General features: G+C 46.2%; 1 long non-coding RNA gene and 1 pseudogene across 1 annotated transcript in view; one reads left to right on the forward strand and one right to left on the reverse strand.

The window, feature by feature from the left end:
- Positions 1–6,163: 6,163 nt before the first annotated feature.
- Positions 6,164–7,140, forward strand: LOC109248355 (40S ribosomal protein S6-like; annotated as a pseudogene).
- A 14,511-nt stretch (positions 7,141–21,651) lies between these two features.
- Positions 21,652–24,224, reverse strand: part of LOC128773860 (uncharacterized) — a 196,897-nt gene continuing 194,324 nt past the window's right edge. Inside the window, exon 3 of the long non-coding RNA XR_008418329.1 lies at positions 21,652–21,878. This is a non-coding gene — a long non-coding RNA (uncharacterized LOC128773860). The remainder of the gene's footprint in view (positions 21,879–24,224) is intronic.

A 24,224-nucleotide genomic window follows, 5' to 3' on the forward strand; every position in this document is an offset into this window, starting at 1 on the left:
CCTGATATTATCTGTTACAGTTTAATATCAGACATGATATGCCATCGCGGGCCCCCTACTGTGCCTGTAATCCTCTGTAGTATCCTTCCGCGACATTCTGGCGCCCGTGTGGAAGCCTGGGATGTACCATTGCTCCCGTGTGCATGGCTCTCTTCCCGCAGAACCTCCTTCAACTGCTTCCCCCCCTGCCCCCCGACATCTGCGGGGGCCAGAATTCCAGTACTCCGCTCTCTTATCGTTGAGCGTTTTCCTAGCATCAAACACTACTTGTTTCGTAAAGTATGGTAATCCTGGCTCTAGCCTATTTCATGTTCATTGCAGGAAATATTTAAGTACCTTGTTATTAAAGCATGCCACACATCAGGAAGAATGTGCCCGTGATAGGTGGAAGCTTGATGAATTTTTTTTTTACAAAGTGAACATACCTGCGTAAAGGGTACCCAGTGGAGAAACTGTCACCTATACCCCAGAAGCTCTCTTGTGACCCCCTTCCTGGCCCTATACCCCCCAACCTACCGAGAGTGACCACAGGGCTGACTTCTAACAGCACAGGTCAGTTTTCCCTGCTTTTCATACTGGATGGAAATGCAATCGTCAAGTGTTGCATTCACGCCTGGCTTCTTTCGCTCAACACTGTTTGTGGGATTCAGGTTAGTGGAAAGTTTTCAACTTGAAAGTTTAATTCTTGTTTATCCCTTTTGAGGGTTCGTGTCTGGTATGGGGAAGAGAACAAAAATATTTCTTTTAGAAATGTTGACTCTCAGAGGCCCTAAGACTCTAACCCTCGTGGTTTAGATAGCACTATTTTTTCCTCGTTCTGGGCGTTCTTTTTCTTAGAAACTGAGCTCTGATTATAATTCTGTTTCCTGTTTTAAGAGTCAGCACTGAGTACAATAAAGCTGTGGGCTTGGGTATGTTGGACGCCTTGCAGAGAAATTGTATCTGAACTCTTGAAAGCGATTCTACTTAGAAGTTAGACTTTACTGCCATTCAAGGCCACCCAGGACAGCACAGTTGCCCGTTTAAAGCCAGCTGGGGTGTACTACATTATGCCTTGTTTAAAATCCTTTTTCGTCCCTGTTTCTCTGTGTTACATGCCTTATAACGGAGACGAGTAGAATCAACATGGGACGGTGGGAAGAACGCTGGGCAAGCGATGCAAGACTGGGTTTGGGTTCCAAACACGGGCTCATCCAGCTGTGTCACCCTAGTTCTCGGAGCCTCACCTCTCAGGCTTGACGGAAAGAACGAGGCAACGTATATAAAGTCTTCGCAGGCGGTCCTGGGCCGCGCAGTTGCAGGGTACCCTCCATCACCCCAGTCTCTCATTCCGCGCAAGCTGTTCTTATCCGCAGATTTCCTTCTGTCTACTTACCGCTTCTTTTCCATGACCTTCACTCTGCTCGCCTGCTCGACCTCCTTTCCTCCCTGTACTTCGAGGCCTAGCTCCAAGTCCAGCATGTTCTTGAAGTTTCTGCCAGGAGTGCGATCGCTCCTTTCTCTGTGTTGGCTGATTTCCATGGTGTACATATCTTCACCAGGGCTGATTTCAAGCTACCAACGTGATTTCAGTCAACTCACAACATCCCTGAGTTTTGAACAGTTAGATCTTATGGGCCAGCGTGAGCTGGAAGAAACATTCTAACTTTCTTCCTGATGCGTAAGAACATCTGATATTTGATTTTGTAAAAGTCATCCTGTTACTTCCTAATCTCCCGGAAGAAAGTGGGATATGAATGTTTTGCAAGAATACAGGAACATGGACAGATGCTAGGAGCCAATGCCTACTTTTTCAGAAGGATCTTGCTCAGTCTGTCAAGTGCAGCCAACAGCAGAAATGATTTCATCTCTAGTGTGCGTGTGACCTGGTGTCACCTTCGTTAGAAATGCCACTCTTCTAACCGTAGGGCTGTGCTGCGATTTGAATTTGAAAAATGAAAATGTTCCCACAGTGGAAAATTTCTTCCCCACGTGTTGAAGCTTTGAGTAAAGGCTCTCAACTGGTGAGGTGAAGGACGATGGTCTGCAAGGTGTAGGACACTGGTCAGAGCTCCAGGACGGCATGAGAGGGAGGTCAGACCACCAGAGATATTTCCTGAAGAGAAAGGCACCACAAAGTGACGAGAGACCCTTTATATTTCTTGAGTGCTTTGAGAGATTTTATACCCTAGTCTCAACAATATGCCTAACATCTCCCAGTAATCTCAGGCTGGCAGAAAAACACAGTCTCTTAAAAAACCATACGAAGTCCATTTTTAACAATACATGTCTCCGTAGAGAAAGCCGTCTGGTTTAGTGAGGTCAGAAGATTCTCCAAAGTGTCAAATAAGATTCATCCTAAAAGGCAACTGACAGAATGGGAAAAGATATTTGCAAATGACACATCAGACAAAGGGCTAGTATCCAAAATCTATAAAGAACTCACCAAAGTCCACCCCCGAAAACCAAATAATCCAGTGAAGAAATGGGCAGAGGACATGAATAGACCCTTCTCTCAAGAAGACACCCGGATGGCCTGCAGGCACATGAAAAGATGCTCAACGTCACTCCTCATCAGGGAAATACAAATCAAAACCACACTCAGATATCACCTCACGCCGGTCAGAGTGGCCAAAATGAACAAATCAGGAGACTATAGATGCTGGCGAGGATGTGGAGAAACGGGAACCCTCTTGCACTGTTGGTGGGAATGCAAACTGGTGCAGCCACTCTGGAAAGCAGTGTGGAGGTTCCTCAGAAAATTAAAAATAGACCTACCCTATGACCCAGCAGTAGCACTGCTAGGAATTTACCCCAGGGATACAGGAGTGCTGAGGCATAGGGGCACTTGTACCCCAATGTGTATAGCAGCACTCTCAACAATAGCCAAATTATGGAAAGAGCCTAAATGTCCATCAAGTGATGAATGGATAAAGAAATTGTTGTTTATATACACAATGGAATACTAGTTGGCAATGAGAAAGAATGAAATCTGGCCTTTTGTAGCAACATGGATGGAACTGGAGAGTGTTACGCTAAGTGAAATAAGTCATACAGAGAAAGATACCGTATGTTTTCACTCGTATGTGGATCCTGAGCAACTTAACAGAAGACCGTAGGGGAGGGGAAGGAAAAAAAAAGTTAGAGAGGGAGGGAGCCAAACCATAAGAGACTTAAAAACTGAGAATAAACTGAGGGTTGATGGGGGGTGGGAAGGAGGGGAGGGTGGATGACGGGCATTGAGGAGGGCACCTGTTGGGATGAGCACTGGGTGTTGTATGGAAACCAATTTGACAATAAATTTCATATTAAATAAAATAAATAAAGTACCCAAAGTAAAAAAAAAAAAAAAAAAAAAGATTCACCCAAGACGTGAGAAATTTGGACTTTTTACTTAGCCTGAGTCAGACCTTGGGAAATTTATTATCGCTGGGTCACAAGGAAAGAGCCAGGTGAAATGCACATGCGCTGATGTATGAGGGCCGTATTAAGGAAGAGCCGAACTACGCTATGCTAGCTGGGCCCTGATCCTTTGTTTTCGAACTGAGACAGAACTAGGAAACTGACCTACATGCCAATCATTTATTTTTGTTTTTTCTTGAATTAAAAATGAGCTCACTGTACAAAAGTGGCTGGTTTCCACAGCAGGGGGTGGGGGTGGGAATCAAGGGAATGATACAAATGGTTTGTATTCAAAGGGCCTCTGTAAACAATGAAACGCAATTCTCTGGAACCGCAGAACTCAAAATAAATAAAGCGTGTGGGCACTTGGGGCAGAAATCATAAGGGTTTGAGATGTTGAAGTCACAGCTCGTGGTGGCTGAATGTGCCCTTATTTAGAAATGGGATCATTGCAAATTAATTACTTAAGATGATATCATACTCAAAAATCTTCAACAAAATACCAGCAAACCCGGTTTAAGAGCATATCGAAAGGATTATATTCCACGACCAAGTGGGATTTGTTCCTCGAATATAAGAGTGGTTCAGCATATGAGAATTAATAGAATGTGGGACAAAAGCCACACGATCCTTTCAATCGATGCAGGAAAAGCATTTGGCAAGATCCAACACCCTTTCATGATAAAAAACAGTCAACATACCAAGAGTAGAAGGAAAGTACATCCACATAATAAAAACCACATATGAAAATCCCATAGCTGGGGCGCCTGGAGGGCTCAGTCAGTTAAGTGTCCGACTTCGGCTCAGGTCCTGATCTCACAGTTTGTGGGTTCGAGCCCCGTGTCAGGCTCTGTGCTGACAGTCAGAGCCTGGAGCCTGCTTTGGACTCTGTGTCTCCCTCTCTTTCTGCCCCTCCCCTATGCTCTCTCTCTCAAAAATGAATAAACATTAAAAAAAATTAAAAAAGAAAAGAAAATCCCATAGCTAACATCCTACTCGGTAGTAAAAGACAAAAAATTTCCCCTAAGATCATGAACGAGAGAAGAATGCCTGCTCTTGCCACTTCTATTCAACATAATATTGGAAGTCCCAACCAGAGAGATCAGGTAAGAGAAAGAAAGAAAAGGCATTCAAATTGGACAGGAAGGAGTTTGCCGAGGACATGAGCTTATACAGGAAAACTAAAAAGATCCCCATAAACAGTGTTAGAACTAATAAATGACTTAGCAAAGTTGCAGGATACAAAGTGAACGTGCTAAGACCAACTGTGTTTCTATGCACTGACAATGAGCAATCTGAAAAGAAAATTTTAAAATATTTACAATAGCATCAAAAACAATACTTAGGAATAAACTTAACCAAGGAGGTGAAAGATTTATACGCTGAAAGCTACAAAACATTGCTGAAAGAAATTAAAGACTTAAATAAATGGAAAGACATCTGTGCTCATGGATCGGAAAACTTAATATTATTAAGATATCAATACGATTGAAAAGCGATCTACAAATTCAATACAAGCCCTATCAAAATCCCAGTTGTACTTTTTGCAGAAAAAAAAATATCCATCCTAAAATTCATGTGACATCTCAAGGGACCCCACATAGTCCAAACAATCTTGAAAAAGCTGAATAAAGTTGGAGGTCCCACACTTGGTGATTTCAAAGCATATTTTAAAGCTATCGTAATCAAAACAGGGTGGTACTGGCATAAAGACAGACTTGTAGACCAATGGAAGAGGATAGAGAGCCCCCCAGATAAACCCTCATCTGTATGGTCAAATGGTCTTCCACATAGGTCCAAGACCATTTGATGGGGAAAGGCTAGTCTTTTCAACTAATAATGTTGGCAAAACTGGATATCCACATGCAAAAGAGGGAAATTGAACCTTTCTCTTATACCATATACAAAAATTAACTAAAGGGGTACAGGATGAGATGCCCCAAAATGTGCCACTTTGGCCTAAAGATTATTTTGACTTAAAAGTAATCGAAACCCAGCAGATGCAGGAAAAGCTCTCTGCCTCCCCCATAACTGCCCACGCTGCCTGTGGAAAGGAGAGCCCGTACCAGGAAGACAGCTATTAACAGACTCCCCTTTACCTAAGAGACTCATATGCACAATAGGGCAACCTTATTTTGCCAAACATCTTTCACCTTCTTGCTAATGAGCTTTCTTCCCTTCGTGTCCTCAGGCCCCCGTGTTTTTCCTTAGCTCATATGAGCTTCGTGTTGCCTCATTGTCTTCGGAATCTCCTGTCCCTGTGGACTCCCTGTACATATGCTATTAAATTTGAGCTTCTCGGGGCACCTGGGTGGCTCAGTCGGTTAAGCGGCCGACTTCAGCTCAGGTCATGATCTTGCGGTCCGTGAGTTCGAGCCCCGCATCGGGCTCTGTGCTGACGGCTCGGAGCCTGGAGCCTGTTTCAGATTCTGTGTCTCCCCCTCTCTCTGACCCTCCCCCGTTCATGCTCTGTCTCTCTCTGTCTCAAAAATAAATAAACATTAGAAAAAAAATAAAGTATAAAATTTGAGCTTCTCCCGTTAATCTGTCTCATATCAATTTGATTCTAAGCCCAGCTAGAAGACCTGGGAGGGCAGAGGACCGTCTTCCTCCCCGACGAAAACATAAAGGAAGAGCTTCGTGACTTTGGATTTGACAATGATTGCTTGGAAATGACACCAAAAGTACAGAAAACAAAAGTCATAACGGACAAATGGGATTCTCTCAAACTTTGTGTATTACTCTTTCTCATGGCGCCTTGGAGGCGGCAGGCAGCTTTAGGATGAAGCTGAACATCTCCTTCCCAGCTACCGGTTGCCAGAAACTCATTGGAGTGAATGATGAACGCAAACTTCGTACCTTTTGGTGAGAAGCATATGGCTACAGAAGTCGCTGTGGATGCTCTGAGTAAAAAAGGGAAGGGTTACGTGGTCCGAATCAGTGGTGACGATGACAAATAAGGCTTCCCCATGAAGCAGGGTGTCTTGACCCGTGGCCGTGTCTGCCTGCACCTGAGTCGGGGCATCTCCAGTCCAGACCAAGGAGGACTGGAGAAAGAAAGCACAAATCTGCCCCGGGGATGCATTGGGGATGCCAATCTCAGTGTTCTCAACTTGGTCATTGTGGAAAAAAAGAAAGAAAGCGGGGGAGAAGGATATTCTCGGACTCACTAGTACTACCGTGCCTCGTCGCCTGGGGCCCCAAAGAGCTAGTGTAATCCTCAGACTTTTCAGTCTCTCTAAAGAAGATGGTGTCTGCCGATACGTTGTGAAAAAGCCCCTAAACAAAGAAGGGAAGAAACCTAGAACCAAAGCGCCCGAGATTCAGCATCTCTTTCCTCCACGTGTCTTCCAACAGACACGTCGGCGTATCACTCTGAAGAAACAGCATACTAAGAAAAATAAGGAAGAGACCGCAGAGCACGCTAAACTTTTGGCCAAGAGAATGAAGGAGGCCAAAGAAAACCGCCAGGAACAGATTGCCAAGAGACGGAGACTGTCCTTAGAGTCTTGGGAACCTCTTCTTTTTTTTTTTTTTTTTTAATGTTTTTTAACATTCATTCATTTTTGAGAGACAGAGTGAGAGTCCGAAGCAGGCTCCAGGCTCTGAGCTGTCAGCACACAGGCCCAACACGGGGCTCGAACCCACGAACCGTGAGCCTGTGACCTGAGTCGACGTCGGATGCTCAACCGACCGAACCACCCAGGCGCCCCTCGTCTCTCGAGAACTACCTCCAGGTCTGAGTCCAGTCAAAAATGAGATTTTCTAAGAGCAACAAATAAATAAGACCAGACATCGACAAGCAAACAAATACAAAGTTTGTGTATCAAAGGACATCATCAACAAAAACTAACTCAAAAGTTAACAAAAAAACCTAAGAACGCAACCCATGGGATGGGAGAAAATCTTTGTAGATCATCTACCTGATAAAGGGTGAATAATTAGAGCACAGAACCCCTACAACTCAATAACAACTCACAAATAACATGATTTAAAAACGGCCAAAATTCTGGAACAGACATTTCTACAAATGGCCAACAAGCATATGAAAAGATGCTCAACGTCACTCATCATTAGAGAAATGCACGTCAACAACCCCAATGAGATACAACTGCTTCATACCCATTACGATGGCTGAAGGAAAGGAAAGAAAGGAAAGGAAAGGAAAGGAAAGGAAAGGAAAGAATAGAATAGAAAAAAGAAAACAAGTATTGGTGAAAATGTGAGTGATTGAGACCCTGGTGTACTGTTGACGAGATTGTAAGATGGTGGGACCCCCACGACAGAGTACGACGATTCCACTTCTGGGTATATACCCAAAAGAATGGCAAGAAGGGTCTCAAAGATGGCTTGTTCTAAGGGAAACAAACTGTTGTGTTTTGGTTAGTCCTGTGGAGGACCTGAAGCCATCAGCCCACTGGAACAGGGGCATGCCAATAACCCCGTGGGGGAGCCTGCAAGTTGGTTCTTCCAGCCCCGCTCACATGCTCAGGTGACTGCTGCTGGTCGACAGCTTGACCGCAAGCCCAAAAGAGCCCGAGAGCCATCACCCAGCTGAGATGCTGTTGAATTCCTGCTCCCCAGAAGTGGTGACATAATAAATGTTGGCTGGCTTCAACTACTATGGTTTGGGGTCGTTTGTCACGTAACAATACCAAACTAACAGATAACCGTAGCACTAACGCTGTGAATGGAACGAAGACATTCAAACATCACACAGAGACCCATCCCTGTTTTTCAGCTTGGGCTGTTGTTGTGCATTTATGGGGAAAAGAAAGAGTTCATTGTTAAGAGTGCTTTTTAAATGCACATAAGCATGATTGTTTCCATAGTGGTGGGAATGTCATAATCAAATATGCAAACTAGAACACGTGGAAGATTACATGGGATCCCATCAGAATGTGACCATTGGTGTTCAAAGGACCAAAATATTGTAAACTGTTTTTGAATAACTCAAGAATGTTGGCCTCATGCGCCCTAGCAATATTTTCATTTTATATTCAAGATATTCAGATTATATGCTGCATTTCTCGCTGGCATTGCATGCTCCAGATCACAGAACATTGCCTCCCCTCATCATGATTTGAGAACATTCTATTTCACTGCAATTACAATTTTCAGGAATGGCAGCTGATGAATAATCACAGGAAAATTGCTTTAGTGCTGTTCCATAAAATCGACATGTTCCCAAACCTGGCATCTGTGGAGATCGTAGCCTCATGCGTGGCTTGAAGATCCAAATGAAATCTGGGGCGCCTGGGTGGTTCAGTCTGTTAAACCTCTAACTTCAGCTCAGGTCATGATCTTGTGGTTCGTGGGTTCGAGCCCCACGCCATGCTCTGTGTGGACAGCTCAGAGCCCGGAGCCGGCTTCGGATTCTGTGTCTCCCTGTCTCTTTGCCCCCTCCCCGTTCATGCGCTCTCTCTCTCTCTGTCTCGCTCTCTCTCTCTCAAAAATAAACATCAAAAAATTGTTTTAAAGATCAAAATGAAATCTAAATGTATTTTATAAGATTTCCTTTGAACACCTTGCCTGCTTTACCAGCATCAGGCAAAGGAACATTAGTATTCTTTGTATTATCTAGTCAAACAATTTTTTTTTTATTTCCCCAAATTGTCATTAAAAAATATAGACTGTATAGATCCTTCTTAAAAATGAAAGGTTGGAATAGATGGCAGATAATTTTTAAGGCCCATTTTATAGACTTTAAGTGTATCTAGGAAGTGACTCATGAACCTAAAATGAGGCGTCTTAGGGCTTTTCCAGAAACCCTCTGATCACCTAGTACGTGGCCTTCTGGGGAGGGGCCAGCTCTCCCAAATAGAATGGAAAGCAGACTGACCCTGAATTAGATACAGGACGTTCTGCTAAGGATGGAATCAATGATAAGAATGCCCTAGAATCCAGGCCGTTTGCTGTGGTTCCCTAGCAGGCAGGCTGATTTTTTTCTGAGTAAAGATAGAACCCTCCGTGTGTGGCCATTCCGCACAGTGGGTACAAAGCTGCAATAAGGATGTGTATATGGTGCAGGGGGTGGGGGTGGGGGGTAAAACAGATCTGACAAGGAGGAGCCCCCTTTGGGGACCACTTTATATAAGCCCAGAGACCCCAGTGAGGGGACAGTAAGCCCCGGATAAGTTGGAAGGGACGTTTCCAGGCTCCCTTCTACTGACATGTGCCATGTTTGAGGAATCAGAACCTTAGAAGCCGACAGAGAAGAGTCTTTGCCAAGATGCAAGTAAAAGGGGAGCCTGGCCGGCTCAGTCTGAAGAACAAATGACTCTTGATCTCGGGATCGCGAGTTCAAGTCCTCCGTTGGGTGTAGAGATCACTAAAAAAATAAGTAAATAAAATCACTTAAAAAAAAAAAAAAAAAGAAGCCACTAAATAAGGAGGAAATACACCAGTTATTTGAACAGAGAGAATTTCATATAGTCAGTTAGGTAGATATTGGCGGACTGGGAAGTCGCGGAAGGAAGACCGCCGTGTCACAGAAGTCGTCGCTGCTGCTCGAAGCAGTGGTCACTCCTAGGCCCGTGGGAACAAGTAGAAGTTGGGGCTCTCAGAACCCCAAATCTGTGAGCAGAGGCCCGTCCTCCGTCCTTCGTGCGTCTCCCTCGAGCCGGCACCCCTCCCTGGATTGGCCAAGCCATGAGACAGGTGGCAAAGGGGCAGTGGGGCTCGCAGAGTCCCAGCCCCAGCACCAGAGGGCAGAGTACAGAAAGCAGGGCTTGCGGGGCGCCTGGGTGGCTCAGTCGGTTAAGTGGCCGACCTCTGATTCGGGCTCAGGTCGTGATCTCACGGTTCGTGACTTTAAGCCCCGTGTCGGCTCCGTGCTGCGACAGTGCCCAGCCTGCTTGGGGTTCTCTCTCTTTCTCTCCCTCTCTCTCTGCCCCTCCCGTGCGCTCTCGCTCTCAGAGTAAATAAGTGAACGTATAAAAAGGAAAAAAAAAAAGAAAGCAGGGCTCGCGCCGAGAGACTACGGCTTAATAACTAGTCTAAGGAGACCATACAAAAGAGAGGGCCTGTGGTCCCGCATGACCTGGGAGCCCAGCGCAGGGGGATGGACCCTGCTAACAGAGAGTAGCAGGGGGCCACGGAATGCACCCTCCTGTGAAAAATACTGAATCCAGGGATCGGACCCAGGGGGGCAGCGGAAGGCACGGGGGTGGGGGTGGGGGCAGGGACAGTTGGGCCATTGTCCACACGTCACGCTTTGTATTTGTGTGTTTTTTTTTTTTAATGTTTCTTTATTTTTGACATAGAGGCAGAGTGTGAGCGGGGGAGGGGCAGAGAGAAAGGAAGAGAGAATCCGAAGCAGGCTCCAGGCTCTGAGCTGTCAGCCCAGAGCCCGACGTGGGGCTTGAACTCCCGAACTGTGAGATCATGACCTGAGCCGAAGTCGGACGCTCAACCAACCGAGCCACCCAGGCGCCCGCCCCATGGATTTGGAGTCGAATACACATTTATATACCTTGGGAGAGAGTTGGGGAGGCAATATTTTAACGCTGCCTTCAACTGCCACTGCTCAGACCTTCCATGGCCATCCTCGGTGCGCCCAAATGGACCCTGGTCATTGTTTCCTCACTTAGGATCCCCTGAACCATTCTGAACTCTCCCGGTTTGGGGCTCTAACGCCCCCCCCCCCTCCCCTTACAACAAAGGAAAGTTTCCACTTAGGGAAAGACACTCATTGCCGGGTTTCTTGTAGAATCGAGATATCGAGCCACTACCGAAATGGGTCTTCCCTCTTTCCCCTTGACCTCATACCACGGAAGGGGTAGGTAGATCCACACAGAGAAAGGCGTGATTATTCCCCAGCGGCCCTGATTCTGCCGAAGTAGATTCCAAAGAGAAGTGCCCATAGCCGTGGTTTCAAAAGACGCAAGAGCTTTTGACGCCCAGAAGAAAAGGTGCTTTTAGGACCCGAGTAGGATGAGTCCTAAAGATACGAGCACAGCTCCAAACAGGATTAGAACTGGAACAAATTGGTAACAATGAAAAAAAAAAATTGCAGAAGATTCCAGATTATCTCCTTGCCTTTGTTTTACTCAATGACGTCCTCTTTTAAGCTATTAGATCTGCTTTTTAATATTTATGTTTTAACAAGGGTTCCTGGTTTTATAAAGTACAAATGGAAAACCCTCGAGTGGGGTAGCTCCTCTCGAGGCCAGTTCCTAAGAGAAAATAGCCTTTTGAGTTTTGAGTTTGCAGTCCTATAAAGATTTTAATGAATGATAATGATGCACAAGCGTGCTGACAATATTGTTCTCTCTTTTTATTCCTGGCTGTTTCCAGAGCAGTCCTGACTAGTAATTTTTTTTTTTTTTTTTTTTTTATAGGCTCACGGCTCGTTCCAAGTCACGTGTTCTCTTCACAGTGACCCAGGAAGTAATTATAAACTCTGTCACTTTTGAGTAATAAGGTTGGGCTGTGTTTCATCCTAACATCCGGCATTTATCATATCCAGAGGATGTATAAACTTGTACGAAAAACCACCTGCCACGCCTGTGAATAAGCCTTTTTCTCATCTGTTGGGTTGGGACTCTTAACCGGAAGGCAGATTTAGGCTCGCCTGAGCTTAATCCAAAAAAGGGCTATGAAATATTCTCTTGTAATTTTTCCCTTTAAAGTTTTCCAGCGGGGGTCTTTGCCTATTGTGTATGTGCGAAAGCTCTCGAAAGCATTTCCATTTCAAGCTTTTTGCCTTTCAACTGGATCCCGGATTTCCCATGAAAGAAATCTGTCTGAGAGTCTTACGTGAATGGTGACCAGCCATCCTGGGCGCCAGGGTCTTAGAACCTCAGTGAGACAACTGGGCGAGTCCCAGGCAAACCAGGACAGGTTGGTCAGCCGTCACATGGATGGTTGTCCCCCGCAGGCATCGGGTAACAACTTCAGCAGGCTTCTTTTTTGTCTAAATTCAATCTCCGTGTAACAACATGCAACAATAGCGTCTAGTAGGTTTTTGCTGTTGTTGTTGTTGTTATAAAGCAAGCGATTTTGTTTTCGTGCAAATATAAATTTTATTGTTTAAAACAAGGATCAGCAAATCTTGCCCAACACCTGTTTTTGACGTGTTGAAATGACTACACAGAAAAGATGACGTAACAGAAATTTTCTGTAGCCTGCCCCTCAAAGCCTAAAATATTTACTATCTGTTCCTTTACAGGAAAATTTGCTGATCTCCAGTCTAAGATATATTTAGCTGTAGAAATATCATATAGCCAAAACACTAGGCCCATTTTTCTGATGAAATGTGTTTCTTATAAACTGCTCCAAATTCCTTTAAAAACTCTATATTATTTTGCCAGATAATGCTTTATAAATGTAAAAAACATATACAATGTTAAATTGTTAATATTTTTTCTAAATTCATAATCATCACTCATAGTCATTTTTCTTTCTCAATTAAATGAAACAGTAGAAATCACATAACCAGGCCCTCTCATTTTACAGGTGAGTAAACTGAGGCTGGGCAGCATGAGGGGACTTGACGGAGCTCACCCGTTGCTAGTCAGAGAAAGAGCCAGAATTAAGAATAGTGCCTCGATTCTAGCATTTTTTTTAAATCTTATTTTTTTTTTAATTTTTTTTTTAATGTTTATTTATTTTGGAGACAGAGAGAGACAGAGCATGAATGGGAGAGGGTCAGAGAGAGAGGGAGACACAGAATCCGAAGCAGGCTCCAGGCTCTGAGCTGTCAGCACAGAGCCCGACGCGGGGCTCGAACTCACGGACCGTGAGTTATTTTAATTCAATCGGTCTGAGTGGAGCCTAAGAAATGAATATGCTTTTAAGGCTCCGTTGACTCTCATATGAACCACGGTGTTTTACAGAAGGTAAAACTGTTTTTACAAACGGTGACATAAGAAATATCTTCACCACAGAGCATGCTCTGATTCTGGAGGTGTCTCAGGCCTGACCGCTTTGCAAACCAGAGCATAATTGTAATTGGGAAGTTTGAGGGGAACAAAACTATCTATTGTGCCAGACGATAGGATTAAGATAATTGGAAGTGGATTAAAGCGATTCCCTTTGGTCTCCATTTTATGTTCTTCTTTCTAAAGTGCATTATAATCATCTGTAATTTTTTTTCTGGCAGCTAAAATCTAGGAAGAAGGCAGTTAGCTAAGTTGTATACCGATGTATACAATAACCAGTGATCAACAGTCCTTAGAGCTTTGGATCTGGAGTGGTTTGGTCAACAGGTAAGCTACTTGGATAGAAAAACCCGTATCCAAGGAAAACAACACAGTTGGCCCTTGAACAGCACAGGTTTGAACTGAGTCTACTTATACGTGGATTTTTTTTTTTCAACAAAAACAGTAGACTACTCTAAATGTATTTTCTCTTCCTTATGATTTTCTGAATCACATCGTCTTTTCTCTAGCTTGCTTTATTGCTGGAATACAGTATGCCACGCGTATACAACATACATATTAATCGACTGTTTATGTTATCAGCAAGGCTTCTGGTCAACAGTAGGCTATTAGTAAAATTTTGGGGGAGCCCAAAGTTATACCAGAGATTTTTGACTGCGTCGGGGTCAGCGCCCCAACAGCCACATTGTTCAAGGGTCGACTGTGTATGTTTTTCTACACGTCTATATCTATTTATACATGCGTATGTATATATGTATATATGAGATTACTGATATTCTGATTCGTAAATATTGAACTGAAAAAAATTTTGATCCGGGAAAACATGATATTAAATAACACAAACCTACTACAACGTGTGATTTTTAAATAAAAATTTAATTTTATACATATATATATAATACGCATACACATTTGAACAATGTGTATTTTACCCCAATGTGTCATATTCTAAGAGGTTATAAATATTTCCAAGTGAGGAGGAAGGATTCTTTAATCAGATTTCATGCCATTTGGAGTATATTTAAGACTCAGCTGAGCATAAAGGAAAATTTTCACCCCTCTGTGCTCAATTTTCTAAAATTTTACACCCACTGCTTCGATGCAATCTTCCAATGATACAGCCAAAGATGAGAAATCATCATGTAGGTCCTGTTTCTTTGTCAAAAACGGTTCCATATTCTAAATTCATACAGCGAGCATGGGAACGCGAGTCCCTCAAGGTGCCCATTTGTCAGGAGCAATTAGTCTTGATAAGAATCTGTAAAGTGTATTCACAAAGAAGGCCACAGAGCAGAGCTTCTCAGCCTCAGCGCTACTGACATTTCGAACCAAAGAAGTCTTCATTTCAGCCAGAGAGAGGTTTGGATTGGGACGCGGCTCTTCCTGGTACAGGGTCTGGGAACTGCGCCTTCGGAGGGGGAAGGGCAATGTGGAGTACGGGGCAGGTGGAGGGAGGGGGGGGCCGCGGAGACATCGGTCATCCAAGAAAAGATGTCAGCATCTGTCCATCACCGCAGCCCCGGCCCGATGATCGTTTTTTTTCTGCTTCCGTAAGCACCAATGAGATAATGCCACCCAGCCCTGTCCTTTGTTGCCCCTGTCAGTTCCCACCACTGCGACACCTCTGATATGTTAATGAAGAAACCCAGGGTTTTGTGTGGCTGAAAAGGCTTGCAACAATCCCAACTTCTGGACAGCATGGGCTCAGCAGAGGCTCGGCTCTCCAGGGCCCTTCCTCACACCTTTTCTGCGAACGTGCCTGCGCTTAAGGAAGGGCAATGAACCATCTGGCTGCCGGAAGAGTGGACAGAACGTTCAACAGAAAGAACGCGCACCTTGAGAGCTGCCCCGGGGGGTGCCTGACTGCCCAGTCCACTCCCGGGGTGAAGCCATAAACCAGTGGCCTGAATCTGCAAATGACCCGGTGGCACCAGTCTGTAGCGCAACTTTGACGAGAAAAATCCACGCAAGCTCTGTAAATCTGTTCTTCCTGTAAATCTGCCCCACGTGACTGCCAAGGTTTAAAAATACCTCATGTAGGCGCTCGGAATCATAAGGTCATAGAATCAGGAAATGTTAAGCGGCAGGAGAATTTTCTTTTTTCTCTCTTGGCTCACCCTGCGTCTTCAATGTTTATTCATTGGATCGAAATCAACAGGTTTAAAGGGAACCTGGCAAGGATTCTTTTGCTAGAATTGTCTCGGCTTTCCAGAATTAGTTAATGATTATTGTGGCTTTATTCAGGCCAAGCAACACCAAAGAGTTTTTTTTTTTTTTTTTTTTATCCAAAGAAATTCACAGCCATAACTTTTTCCCCACTTCTCATTCCAAATTCTAAAAATTCCTAATACTGTTAACTTTTGCAAAGAAACAGTGCTGTTCTTTAAAACCTGGATTGCCCACCGCCCAAGGTTTATTTATCTATCAAAGATTTATCGCGGTGCCACATACTCAAATAGGCCATGAAAACTCAAAGAACAGTGAGATATAGTTTCTGACCTCAGGAAAAGCATAGCGATGTTAAAGAGATAGTATGTAATACAGTGTGGCCCGTACGTGATGAAGCAGGTGTACCTGGTATTTCCAGATCACCTAAGAGGGGTAAAACCAGCTGGGAGAAGTCAAGGAAGGCTTCCTGGAGGAGGTGAGTGAACTGAGCACCAGCTGCGTGCTGGACACCGTGTCAGGTGCCGAGGAAAAAGAAAGGAAGTGTAGGATACGACTGAGCGGATCTTTTGTTGTTGTTTTTGTTTTGTTTTACTATTTAAACGTTCCTCCTCTTAAGATAGTTCTGTTTACCTGATAGAAGAGACGAAATCCTCATAGGGGAAAACGAAATGTCCTCTTTTCTGTCTTCCTTTTTGTGACTACGGATGTCTCTTCTGGGCCAGCAAACAGCCCTGGCAGGCCACCAGATATGCTCATTCTGCTCAGAAAAGAAAAGGCAGATGTCCTTAGTCCGGAGACGTGCCGTCAGTTTCAGAGGTGTGGGTGGTGGACCTTCTGTGGTGTTAAATGTGTCTGTCAAGCCGCCTTCATTCATTAGCTAGTTGATTAATTATTTCGCTCGCGATGTGGGCGCCTACATCGTGCCAGCCTTTGGTGATGCAAAGAGGACTGAAGCCTTGCTCCTTGACCTTCAGGAGCTCTGCGTTAGGCACAGGAAACACACTTACGGACGATGCCTTAAGATGAAAGGTGACAAGGGTGTGCTAGGTATTCAAGTTACGCAGGGCAACAGAGAACGCATCGGTTGTTTGTAGAGACGTGTCACAGAGACGTGTAAACATGAGAACTTCACCGTAAGCTCTGTGGTCAAACAGTGCCGTCCAATAGAACTTCCTGCGTTGATACGTGAGAATGTTCTATATCTGGATTAAGATCTTGTAGCCGCTGGCCATGCCTGACTATTGAGCAACCGAAATGTGGCTGGTATGACTGAGAAACTGAACTTTTATTTTTATTTCATTTATATGAATGTAAGCCTCAATCGAACAAGCCACATGTGACTACTGGCTAGTGACAACGATGTCGGAGTGCCTACAGCTGGACAGTTTTCCCAGCAGCAGCAGGGAATGGAGGGGAGGTGGCCTGCCTCTGGGAACAGATAGTGAGATTAGAGAGAGAATGATTTGTCTTCTGTTTCTTTCAGAGACAGATCTTCAGTGTCAGATAAACAATTTTGACTCTGGGCTTATGTATTCAGCATATAGACCACAAATTATTACGGGGCCAATTTAGTCGGTACGTCTATAATCAAGAGGAAAGGCATTTCAGTGTAGAGTTATGGAGTCACCACTGGCCCCACCTCTAGGCCGAGGATGGGACATTGAGCAGGTCTTTCAATCCTTAGATTTTTATTTCAGGGAGCTGAACTTCCAACCCCACCCCCCAACCATACCCCCTGTGGAGTCCCCAGTGAACTGTGCCAAGACCGCGATTTTCGATGTGGGGTGGGGGCGGCGATTTGGTCCCTTGGGGGACATTTCACATTTGGTAATATCTGCCGACGATTTTGGTTGTCCCGCTGGGAGGAGGGGATGTCACTGGCCTCTAGTGGGTAGAGCCCAGAGATGCTGCTAAACATTCTACAGCTCACAGGACGATCTGGCCCCCAACTACCACCAGCACTGTGGCGCAGAAATCCTAGCCTAGGGCAGTAGTCCTCTTCTCAACCCTCAATGTCCCTTGGAATCACTTGGGAACCTTGAGAAGTATCCCAATGCCCTGGGCCTTCCCCAGACCAGCTGAACATGAAACTCAAAGAGTGGGGCCCGGCCCAGGCATCGGTGCTTTTACAAAGCTCTCTACGTGATTCTCTGTCTCTGTCTCAAAATAAAGAAATAAAACTTAAAAAAAAAGGGGGGGTGGGCATGCCTGGGTGGCTCAGTCAGTTAAGCATCCAGCTCTTGATTTCGGCTCAGTCATGATCTCACAGTTCGTGTGTTCAAGCCCCGCATCGGGCTCTGAGCTGGCAGCACAGAACCTGCTTGGGATTCTCTCTGTCCCTCTCTCTTTACCCCTACCCCCACCTCAAATAAATAAACTTAAAAAAACAAAAACAAAAAACTTTCCAGGGGATTCTAACCTGTAGCCAGAATTGAGAACTCCTTCGACATCCTAAACCCCTACGTATCCGCTTCCTGTAAGCATCCGTTTTGTGTCTCTCCCAGAGTCCTCTGCGTCCCAACCTTCCCCCTGCACCGCCGCCATGTTGCTTCGTTTATCACCGTTGGGGCTCCTGAAACCCGTCGGACAAAGATAGGGTTGGGTTTTGCCTATCAAGTGAGAGGGGATTCGAGGGCTTCTCTGGTAAACCACCACAGACTGCTTCCTACCCCATCAGGGAAACCCCGAGTTAAAAATGGTTACCAGGAAAGCCAGTGGAGGGAGATAATTAGCAACTATTCGTTCTTTGGTGGCTGTATTCGTAGTCCATGGGATTCCTCAGTAGCAGGAAGGGCCAGCCTTCTATCAGGTCTGTTTAGCTTAATGAACTGGAAAAGAACAACACTTGTTGTCGCATTTTCTTTTTTTCCCCGAGGTGGAAGAAGGCACACATTTTGAAGTTGCCCTTGTTAGCCTGTTGAGATGTCATTGGAAGAGATGTTTCAACAGAAGCAGACAAATTCCGTAGTTTTCGTGAGAGATCAAAACACTTTGCCTACATCATCCTCGTTTCACTTGAGGCTAACAGCTTGGGGGCCAAAATCAGAGGCCTTTGTTCCCCGCAGCGACTCTGGGCAGCCACGAGCGAGCGAGCGGCCCAGCGGCCTGGGCCTTCAGTGGCTGCCCCCCTCCCGGGACCTTTGGAACCACAACCCTTCAGCGCACAGGGCTCTGGTGTTCAGCTGTTTGCTTCTTTACTCGGGGTTTCATCTGTTCGATGTTATACAAACTCTGAGTGACCTAGTTATGCCTGCTTCCGTGGTGGGAGCACACAAGGCTCTCGGCACAGTGTCTTTGGGTACCACTTACCTCGGGCCAGGGTCTCCCGGCCTCTGCACGACTGACCTCTGGGACCGGACATCCTTTGGCATCAGTGGGCTATCCCGGTGCCAGTAACCACCCCCCTCACCCCCCCCACCAGTGATGACAACCAAAAATGTCTGCAAACATTGTCTCCGGGCGGGGTGTGGGTAGGTGTACAAAATCGCCCCCAGTTCAGAATCTGTCACGAACTTACCAGCTTCTAATTCCAACCGGGAACTGTTGCAGCGCTTTGAGGAAAAGAGACAAGAAGAGATTCTAGATTTTTTTTTTTTTTTAAATAGGCTTCAGGCCCAGCACAGAGCCCAATGCGAAGCTTGAACTCGGAACCCTGAGGTCAGGAGTCCAACGCTTAACTGACTGAGCCACTCTGGTGCCCCAAGGAGAGATTGGAGACCAGATAAATCCTGCACTAGTCCAGGCAGGGGGGAAGGGGTGATGGCCTAGACAGGGACTTCAGCAGTGGGAACGAGAGATGTTAAAAGGGAGGCAACAGGTCCAAAATGGAGTCACTTGGGCTAAGCCCACATCACCAAACTGAGACTTAATACCAAGCTTACTTACGGTTTCAACCTGTCCCAGGAGTGGAATCTTAAGCCAGTCAGTCTGGAACAACCTGGTCTGTACTAGTAAGGGAACTGCCTGATGGACCCCTGCAGTTCCTCAAAGGAAGGCCATTTGCCCGACACAATCCTCCCTTCCCTAGTAACTTCCTTGTCCCGCCCCTTCTACCTATAAAAGTCTCTCATATTATATGGCTCTCTCCCGGAGTTCCATTCTATTTGCTAGAAGGGATGCTGCTTATTCGATGAGTCATCAATCAATATCACTGAAGGAAGTATAAGGTCTTTAAAATTTACTCCGCTGAATTTCATTTTTTAACAGAGGGACGGGTAGATTGGAGAAATGTTCCGAGAGAGAGAGAGAGAGAGAGAGAGAGAGAGAGAGAGCGAGCCGCCAGGGCCAGCCGATGGACTGGAAAGGGAGGGGGGTGTGGAAAAGATCACCCAATATGGCTCTTAGGTGGCTGGCCCTTGGTGCCACACGTTGGCACGTAGGCTATCGGGGGACAAACTGGCGGAGCGCAAGGAGGGCCCGGAGGGGGTGGGTCAAGAGTCCTGCTTTGAGCGTGTTAGGTTTGAGATCCCGCTCGACAGCCCGGCAGCCGTGGTGAGGGGGCAACTGGGTGGCAGAGTCTTAGAACTCGGGAGTGAGGAGTTGGGAAACCAGACTTGATCCGAACAGGGATGGCGGGAGACGCCATGGGGAAGCAAGTGTAGGCGGGAAAAAAATCGAGGGCTTCTTACTCTCGGCAGCTCTAATTTCAGACTCTGTTTTCAACCCCCAACGGATTGGAGGCGGCAGGTTACAAACGGGGGGAGGCCAGTGGGGCTTAGCGTGGCCGGATTTCGATGCTTGGTGCCTTCGTTGTAGAAGAAGCTTCGGAATGACCCGCGATGCTCAAAACACAGAAATGGAGAATCTCAGGCTGCAAGCGGATCAACTGACTCGGGATCGACATTTTAATAGGAGCCCTGGGGGTGGGGTTGGCATGCACGTGATAGTTTGAGAACTGGCATATGGCACCATACAGAAAATGGCCCCAGAAAATCCCAGCGTCGAGCAAGGTTCAAGATGTGCGGGACTGCGGTATGCACGAAAACATAGGAGACTTAGAGTCATTACATCTTCCTTTGTATAATTCTGTGACTGTTGAAGGGTTTGTGCATACACCAGCTCAAGGCCAGCCAGGAAAGCGTTCGCTCTGTCATGTTACAACTCTACCGGAACCCTTCAGACACAGAGAGGTCCGGGCCTCCCCAACCCTCCCGCCTAGTCCAAGGTGTGGGTTCCTCTCCGGGGTCTGGCATGGCCAAGCCAGAATGTGACAAAACATCAATCCCCTCTGTGCATCAGAGGTCCCTGCAAAGGTCCTGCCAGCCCTCTAGATGAGTGATCCCCATCCTGGGCTGTCCGTTGTAATCATCGGGGGAGATGTGAATCTCGTTGCCAGGCCACACCGCAGATCGATTATCAAAATCTTTGGAAGGTGACTCTAGGGGTGAGAAGCATTTCTTTCCATTCTACTGTCAGTGGCGTCCTCCAGCCTCAGGCCAAAGAGACAGCTTTCTTCTTCCAATCTGCACTCAGCAGAAGTGAGGCAGCCAGGCTGGAGGAGGGCAATCTATGACTATTTTATTTTATTTTTAATGTTTATTTTTGAGAGAGAGAGACAGAGCGTGAGTGGGGGAGGAGCAGAGAGAGAGGGAGACACATAATCCGAAGCAGGTTCCAGGCTCTGAGCCGTCAGCATAGAGCCCCATGCGGGGCTCGAACTCACGAACCGCGAGATCATGACCTGGGCCGAAGTCGGACGCTCAACCGACTGAGCCACCCAGGTGCCCCTGAATTTACACCATGATCTTGTGATTTTACATGAGACGAAGAGACCAGCTTTTTTCCCCTAAGCAGCCGAATCCCACCCCCACCGCTTTTCAAGAGGCAAGACAGTAGCCTGAGTTTCTCTTTCTAGAGGGACGTCAGACCGGAACTCACTGTCCCAGTGCAGCTGTCAGAACCCCATGTGTGTGCTTCTATTTAAAAGTTGTCTGCCTACAAATGCTCGAGGGAGCAGACAATCTGGCTTCTCCTTCGCTCTTAGTCAGCTTGTGCTGGAAATAATTGTCCATGTTTTATGTGACAGGCGGAAACAGGACCTCGCCGGAAGGCGGCCTGGGACGAGACCGGGTGGGAACAACGTTGCTCTCGGCCCACACGCACCAGTACGTCTGATCCGACGCTTGAGGGCCCGAGGGCAGAACTGCAGGGCCGGGTAGTATATAAGCACATAGTCAGTAAACAGGGCCCTGAGCAACTGTGGCGTTCCCCTCCCTCGGTCACTGTGCTAGCCTCTTGTGATACAGCCGGCCTCGCCCGGCAAGGGTCTGCAGGACGGCTCCGCTCAAGGGCCATCACGTTCTGACTGCTCTTACCTTGTGCTGCTCCGTTGTTCCGTCTTGCGAATACATCCACGGGTAGAAGTTATGCTTAGGAATCGCATGGCCTGGGTTTCATCTGGCTCCACCGTCTACACACCTTGTCGTGAGGGCTCGGTCCCTTCCCCTGCGAAACAAGAAGTTTAAGGAAACCGTAAACTCTTTTGTGCCATGATCATTACACGGTACTATCGTTTTTGAGGGTTTTATTTATTTATGTTTCTGTCCAGTGACAAAGCATAGACTCTCACATCCTTGACTCTCTCCTTCTTCCATCAGTGCTTTCTTGTCCTTGGGGCCTACGGAATGGTCCAGAAAATCCAGGCTGGGTTAGTCACCCAGAGGGCCGGGAGGCCGAGGCTTCTTCTTTCGTGGGGGTTGGGGTTGTGGTTGTTGTTAGGAATGTTTCACTCTTTATCACACATCACATTGTGGAAATATATTTTTAAACATGCTTCACAATTCCCCTGAGACCACAAGCGCCATTTTATCCCATGGCTCCCTGGGGCTCGTCAAACCCTGGATCCTGTTCTTTCTGGCGTCCCTTCCCCGCTGTGCAATGGACACTTCGGCTGGTATTCACATCACCACCCTTTGGGTTTGGGTTTTCTCCCGCCTACCGCGGTTGGGCAGACTGTATCCACTTGGGCCTTGTTTTGTGGCTAGAAAGGGTGAACTTCCCGTCTCCATGTCACGGGTAGGTTCTCTTTCACTTCCCAGCAGCCTTCAACTCTGTGTGTCATGATCAGCTGCGGTCCTCCCACCTCAGGGCCCCCCGCTACCCGTTAGGAGCTGGAGTTCAAGTTGAATCGTTTTGTTTGGTCTCCATAGCTGTGTGTTGCCCACATCTGATCGTGTAATGTTATGCCACTGATCTCTGTGCCGAGCGACCTTAGGAGGAGGTAAGGGTAAGGTCCGAACTCAGGTTAACTCGAGGTTGAATTAACATCCCTACCAAACAAAAGATGCTCAATTCTCCCTGAACAGGAAAATAAGTAATCATTAACCCTAACTCAGAGTTTCAACCTTGGCGCCGACGAGATCTGGGGCTGGATAGCTCTTTGCTGCGAGGGCTGTCCTGTGCATTGTAGGATATTTAACAGCATCTCTGTGTTCACCTTTCTGCGTTGGTATGCCCGGTATCTTGCTCCTGGGTAGTCCCCGTATGCCCAAGTCCTGCTGCGATACAGCTGAGAACCTGAGCTCTCAGATCTCGCACCAGGATCCTGCCTCTGATTCACAGGCAGCGGGAGCCCAGGCTGATGTCCTTCCTGCTCTTTCTGTCCAACCTCCTCCTCATCGCTGACTGGCTCCCGCACATCACCCAACCCTTGCCCCCACATTCCTGTTATTTGCTCCAATTTCTTTTTTTTTTTTTTTATTGTTTTTTTTAAATTTTATTTTTGTGTGTGAGAGAGACAGAGACAGAGCGCAAGCAGGGGAAGGGCAGAGAGAGAGGGAGACACAGAATCCGAAGCAGGCTCCAGGCTCTGAGCCATCAGCCCAGAGCCCGACGCGGGGCTGGAACTCACGGACCGCAAGATCATGACCTGAGCCGAAGTCGGACGCTAAACCAACTGAACCCCCCAGGGGCCCGTATTTGCTCTAATTTCTGATGCCATCTGTCTGAGATCTCCCACATGTTCTATGGTCCAGCTTTCTGGACATAGTTGTCCAGCTCTCTGAACTTCCCCTCGTATAGTTAAGCATGGTCTGGTCCAAACTTCTGCTCTTTCCCAGTCCAGAAGTCTAGTTTCTAATACCTTGCTCGTCCTAGTCTAGTCCTTCCTATTGCCTGATGACCCCTTGTTCTGACTCGTGAGATAGATCCAGATATGAGTTATGCCTGAATAACCAATCAAATCATAGAAAATAAGTTTAACAAATGGAGGATGACTGATTTTATCTAGGTAAAATAGCAATGGCTAATTTTTTTTTTTTAAATTTTCCAAGGTTTTTTTGATTGGGTTTTTAAAATTGTTTGTTGTAGTTTGTTGTTTGTTTTTTGAATTATAGTATAGAGGATCAGAATATGCCTCCTCAAAATATACTACTTTATCATAAGATTATTTTTTTTTCTCTCTCTCTCTCTCATACCAGGAAGAGGAGGACAATTCTCAGACTCCTAATAACTGGGGACAACTCTACACTCCTTTCAGCCCAGAGATGAGAGGAATCTATATGTAACAAACTTCACTAAGTAACCATTTTCATCCATTAGTTCCCCCCATATATTTGCTTTACCATGGCGTGACACCCCGAGAAGCCCAAGACCATTTTATTTTTGTCTTGTCACTTTGCTACAAATCTATTGCTCTTGTTAAGGTGTTATACCAGCTCAAGTCCTAACCACCACTTTGAGTTCCCACTGAATTTCTTCCACGTATATTCACTCTGCTCACGTTAATAAACTCGGTGTTTCTCTTGTTAATCTGTCTTTTCTCGGTTTCATTTCCAGGGACCCAACTGCTGA

This window comes from Panthera pardus, unplaced genomic scaffold, assembly GCF_024362965.1.
Source record: "Panthera pardus isolate Hobbes unplaced genomic scaffold, ASM2436296v1 HiC_scaffold_27, whole genome shotgun sequence".
Classification (NCBI taxonomy): domain Eukaryota; kingdom Metazoa; phylum Chordata; class Mammalia; order Carnivora; family Felidae; genus Panthera; species Panthera pardus.